Source organism: Carassius gibelio, chromosome B22 (assembly GCF_023724105.1).
Source record: "Carassius gibelio isolate Cgi1373 ecotype wild population from Czech Republic chromosome B22, carGib1.2-hapl.c, whole genome shotgun sequence".
Taxonomy (NCBI): Eukaryota; Metazoa; Chordata; class Actinopteri; order Cypriniformes; family Cyprinidae; genus Carassius; species Carassius gibelio.
In genome coordinates, this window is record NC_068417.1 from 43,482,598 (window position 1) to 43,487,597 (window position 5,000).

At 41.2% G+C, this 5,000-nt stretch overlaps 10 non-coding genes across 10 annotated transcripts; all 10 read left to right on the forward strand.

The window, feature by feature from the left end:
* The first annotated feature begins 180 nt into the window (after positions 1–180).
* LOC127998253 (5S ribosomal RNA) lies at positions 181–299 on the forward strand. The gene has a single exon (XR_008171101.1). It is a non-coding gene; the product is annotated as a 5S ribosomal RNA (ribosomal RNA).
* A 494-nt stretch (positions 300–793) lies between these two features.
* LOC127995077 (5S ribosomal RNA) lies at positions 794–912 on the forward strand. The gene has a single exon (XR_008168041.1). It is a non-coding gene; the product is annotated as a 5S ribosomal RNA (ribosomal RNA).
* Positions 913–1,424: 512 nt separating this feature from the next.
* LOC127994830 (5S ribosomal RNA) lies at positions 1,425–1,543 on the forward strand. Its single transcript, XR_008167800.1, has one exon. It is a non-coding gene; the product is annotated as a 5S ribosomal RNA (ribosomal RNA).
* Positions 1,544–1,905: 362 nt separating this feature from the next.
* LOC127994645 (5S ribosomal RNA) lies at positions 1,906–2,024 on the forward strand. Its single transcript, XR_008167621.1, has one exon. It is a non-coding gene; the product is annotated as a 5S ribosomal RNA (ribosomal RNA).
* Positions 2,025–2,245: 221 nt separating this feature from the next.
* On the forward strand, positions 2,246–2,364 carry LOC128003556 (5S ribosomal RNA). Its single transcript, XR_008176280.1, has one exon. It is a non-coding gene; the product is annotated as a 5S ribosomal RNA (ribosomal RNA).
* A 494-nt stretch (positions 2,365–2,858) lies between these two features.
* On the forward strand, positions 2,859–2,977 carry LOC127997672 (5S ribosomal RNA). The gene has a single exon (XR_008170534.1). It is a non-coding gene; the product is annotated as a 5S ribosomal RNA (ribosomal RNA).
* A 221-nt stretch (positions 2,978–3,198) lies between these two features.
* On the forward strand, positions 3,199–3,317 carry LOC128005586 (5S ribosomal RNA). The gene has a single exon (XR_008178226.1). It is a non-coding gene; the product is annotated as a 5S ribosomal RNA (ribosomal RNA).
* Positions 3,318–3,607: 290 nt separating this feature from the next.
* Positions 3,608–3,726, forward strand: LOC127999830 (5S ribosomal RNA). Its single transcript, XR_008172637.1, has one exon. It is a non-coding gene; the product is annotated as a 5S ribosomal RNA (ribosomal RNA).
* A 504-nt stretch (positions 3,727–4,230) lies between these two features.
* LOC127995457 (5S ribosomal RNA) lies at positions 4,231–4,349 on the forward strand. Its single transcript, XR_008168404.1, has one exon. It is a non-coding gene; the product is annotated as a 5S ribosomal RNA (ribosomal RNA).
* Positions 4,350–4,846: 497 nt separating this feature from the next.
* On the forward strand, positions 4,847–4,965 carry LOC127994518 (5S ribosomal RNA). The gene has a single exon (XR_008167502.1). It is a non-coding gene; the product is annotated as a 5S ribosomal RNA (ribosomal RNA).
* Positions 4,966–5,000: the final 35 nt, after the last annotated feature.

Consider the following 5,000-nt stretch of genomic DNA (forward strand, 5'->3'; position numbering starts at 1 on the left):
AAATAGAGTCAATGCCCGATCTCTGAATCTTAGCAGGTTTAGGTCTGGTTAGTACTTTTATGAGAGACTGCCTAGGAATACCAGGTGCTTTAAGCTTTTGGGTTTTCTTTCCTACTTATATAATGTACTGGCGATAAGATTGGCTGTTCTTTAAATAGCCCTCTCTTTGCAGCAGACTACGCTTACGGCCATACCAACCTGGCTATGCCCGATCTCGTCTGATCTCGGAAGCTAAGCAGGTTTGGGCCTGGTTAATACTTGGATGGGAGACCGCCTGGGAATACCAGGTGCTGTAAGCTTTTTGGAAATTTTTCACTTAGTATATAATAATTTTGCCAAAAAATAGAGTCAATGCCGATCTCTGAATATTAGCAGGTTTGGGCCTGGTTAGTACATGGATGGGAGACTGCCTGGGAATACCAGGTGCTGTAAGCTTTTTGGACATTTTTCACTTAGTATATAATAATTTTGCCAAAAAATAGAGTCAATGCCCGATCTCTGAATATTTGCAGGTTTGGGCCTGGTTAGTACATGGATGGGAGACTGCCTGGGAATACCAGGTGCTTTAATCTTTTTGGACATTTTTCACTTAGTATATAATAATTTTGCCAAAAAATAGAGTCAATGCCCGATCTCTGAATCTTAGCAGGTTTAGGTCTGGTTAGTACTTTTATGAGAGACTGCCTAGGAATACCAGGTGCTTTAAGCTTTTGGGTTTTCTTTCCTACTTATATAATGTACTGGCGATAAGATTGGCTGTTTTTTAAATAGCCCTCTCTTTGCAGCAGACTACGCTTACGGCCATACCAACCTGGCTATGCCCGATCTCGTCTGATCTCGGAAGCTAAGCAGGTTTGGGCCTGTTTAGTACTTGGATGGGAGACCGCCTGGGAATACCAGGTGCTGTAAGCTTTTTGGACATTTTTCACTTAGTAAATAATAATTTTGCCAAAAAACAGAGTCAATGCCCGATCTCTGAATATTTGCAGGTTTGGGCCTGGTTAGTACATGGATGGGAGACTGCCTGGGAATACCAGGTGCTGTAAGCTTTTTGGACATTTTTCACTTAGTATATAATAATTTTGCCAAAAAATAGAGTCAATGCCCGATCACTGAATATTTGCAGGTTTGGGCCTGGTTAGTACATGGATGGGAGACTGCCTGGGAATACCAGGTGCTTTAATCTTTTTGGAAAATTTCACGAATTATATAATAATCTTTCATTAAAAAAAAAGAAAAAAAAAAAAAAGAGTCAATGCCCGATCTCTGAATCTTAGCAGGTTTAGGTCTGGTTAGTACTTTGATGAGAGACTGCCTAGGAATACCAGGTGCTTTAAGCTTTTGGGTTTTCTTTCCTACTTATATAATGTACTGGCGATAAGATTGGCTGGTCTTTAAATAGCCCTCTCTTTGCAGCAGACTTCGCTTACGGCCATACCAACCTGGCTATGCCCGATCTCGTCTGATCTCGGAAGCTAAGCAGGTTTGGGCCTGGTTAGTACTTGGATGGGAAACCGCCTGGGAATACCAGGTGCTGTAAGCTTTTTGGACATTTTTCACTTAGTATATAATAATTTTGCCAAAAAATAGTCAATGCCCGATCACTGAATATTTGCAGGTTTGGGCCTGGTTAGTACATGGATGGGAGACTGCCTGGGAATACCAGGTGCTGTAAGCTTTTTGGAAAATTTCACGAATTATATAATAATCTTTCATAAAAAAAAAAAAAAGAGTCAATGCCCGATCTCTGAATCTTAGCAGGTTTAGGTCTGGTTAGTACTTTTATGAGAGACTGCCTAGGAATACCAGGTGCTTTAAGCTTTTGGGTTTTCTTTCCTACTTATATAATGTACTGGCGATAAGATTGGCTGTTCTTTAAATAGCCCTCTCTTTGCAGCAGACTTCGCTTACGGCCATACCAACCTGGCTATGCCCGATCTCGTCTGATCTCGGAAGCTAAGCAGGTTTGGGCCTGGTTAGTACTTGAATGGGAGACCGCCTGGGAATACCAGGTGCTGTAAGCTTTATGGACATTTTTCACTTAGTATATAATAATTTTGCCAAAAAATAGAGTCAATGCCCGATCTCTGAATATTAGCAGGTTTGGGCCTGGTTAGTACATGGATGGGAGACTGCCTGGGAATACCAGGTGCTTTAAGCTTTTGGGTTTTCTTTCCTACTTATATAATGTACTGGCGATAAGATTGGCTGATCTTTAAATAGCCCTCTCTTTGCAGCAGACTTCGCTTACGGCCATACCAACCTGGCTATACCCGATCTGATCTGATCTCGGAAGCTAAGCAGGTTTGGGCCTGGTTAATACTTGGATGGGAGACCGCCTGGGAATACTAGGTGCTGTAAGCTTTTTGGAAATTTTTCACTTAGTATATAATAATTTTGCCAAAAAATAGAGTCAATGCCGATCTCTGAATATTAGCAGGTTTGGGCCTGGTTAGTACATGGATGGGAGACTGCCTGGGAATACCAGGTGCTGTAAGCTTTTTGGACATTTTTCACTTAGTATATAATAATTTTGCCAAAAAATAGAGTCAATGCCCGATCTCTGAATATTTGCAGGTTTGGGCATGGTTAGTACATGGATGGGAGACTGCCTGGGAATACCAGGTGCTTTAATCTTTTTGGACATTTTTCACTTAGTATATAATAATTTTGCCAAAAATTAGAGTCAATGCCCGATCTCTGAATCTTAGCAGGTTTAGGTCTGGTTAGTACTTTTATGAGAGACTGCCTAGGAATACCAGGTGCTTTAAGCTTTTGGGTTTTCTTTCCTACTTATATAATGTACTGGCGATAAGATTGGCTGTTTTTTAAATAGCCCTCTCTTTGCAGCAGACTTCGCTTACGGCCATACCAACCTGGCTATGCCCGATCTCGTCTGATCTCGGAAGCTAAGCAGGTTTGGGCCTGGTTAGTACTTGAATGGGAAACCGCCTGGGAATACCAGGTGCTGTAAGCTTTTTGGACATTTTTCACTTAGTATATAATAATTTTGCCAAAAAATAGAGTCAATGCCCGATCTCTGAATATTAGCAGGTTTGGGCCTGGTTAGTACATGGATGGGAGACTGCCTGGGAATACCAGGTGCTTTAAGCTTTTGGGTTTTCTTTCCTACTTATATAATGTACTGGCGATAAGATTGGCTGTTCTTTAAATAGCCCTCTCTTTGCAGCAGACTACGCTTATGGCCATACCAACCTGGCTATGCCCGATCTCGTCTGATCTCGGAAGCTAAGCATGTTTGGGCCTGGTTAGTACACGGATGGGAGACTGCCTGGGAATACCAGGTGCTGTAAGCTTTTTGGACATTTTTCACTTAGTATATAATAATTTTGCCAAAAAATAGAGTCAATGCCCGATCACTGAATATTTGCAGGTTTGGGCCTGGTTAGTACATGGATGGGAGACTGCCTGGGAATACCAGGTGCTTTAATCTTTTTGGAAAATTTCACGAATTATATAATAATCTTTCATAAAAAAAAAAAAAGAGTCAATGCTTTAAGCTTTTGGGTTTTCTTTCCTACTTATATAATGTACTGGCGATAAGATTGGCTGGTCTTTAAATAGCCCTCTCTTTTCAGCAGACTTCGCTTACGGCCATACCAACCTGGCTATGCCCGATCTCGTCTGATCTCGGAAGCTAAGCAGGTTTGGGCCTGGTTAGTACTTGGATGAGAGACCGCCTGGGAATACCAGGTGCTGTAAGCTTTTTGGACATTTTTCACTTAGTATATAATAATTTTGCCAAAAAATAGAGTCAATGCCCGATCTCTGAATATTAGCAGGTTTGGGCCTGGTTAGTACATGGATGGGAGACTGCCTGGGAATACCAGGTGCTGTAAGCTTTTTGGACATTTTTCACTTAGTATATAATAATTTTGCCAAAAAATAGAGTCAATGCCCGATCTCTGAATATTTGCAGGTTTGGGCCTGGTTAGTACATGGATGGGAGACTGCCTGGAAATACCAGGTGCTGTAAGCTTTTTGGAAAATTTCACGAATTATATAATAATCTTTCATAAAAAAAAAAAAAAAAAGAGTCAATGCCCTATCTCTGAATCTTAGCAGGTTTAGGTCTGGTTAGTAATTTTATGAGAGACTGCCTAGGAATACCAGGTGCTTTAAGCTTTTGGGTTTTCTTTCCTACTTATATAATGTACTGGCGATAAGATTGGCTGATCTTTAAATAGCCCTCTCTTTGCAGGAAACTTCGCTTACGGCCATACCAACCTGGCTATGCCCGATCTCATCTGATCTCGGAAGCTAAGCAGGTTTGGGCCTGGTTAATACTTGGATGGGAGACCGCCTGGGAATACCAGGTGCTGTAAGCTTTTTTGAAATTTTTCACTTAGTATATAATAATTTTGCCAAAAAATAGAGTCAATGCCGATCTCTGAATATTAGCAGGTTTGGGCCTGGTTAGTACATGGATGGGAGACTGCCTGGGAATACCAGGTGCTGTAAGCTTTTTGGACATTTTTCACTTAGTATATAATAATTTTGCCAAAAAAAAGAGTCAATGCCCGATCTCTGAATATTTGCAGGTTTGGGCCTGGTTAGTACATGGATGGGAGACTGCCTGGGAATACCAGGTGCTTTAATCTTTTTGGAAAATTTCACGAATTATATAATAATCTTTCATAAAAAAAAAAAGAGTCAATGCCCGATCTCTGAATCTTAGCAGGTTTAGGTCTGGTTAGTACTTTGATGAGAGAATGCCTAGGAATACCAGGTGCTTTAAGCTTTTGGGTTTTCTTTCCTACTTATATAATGTACTGCCGATAAGATTGGCTGGTCTTTAAATAGCCCTCTCTTTGCAGCAGACTTCGCTTACGGCCATACCAACCTGGCTATGCCCGATCTCGTCTGATCTCGGAAGCTAAGCAGGTTTGGGCCTGGTTAGTACTTGGATGGGAAACCACCTGGGAATACCAGGTGCTGTAAGCTTTTTGGACATTTTTCACTTAGTATGTAATAATTTT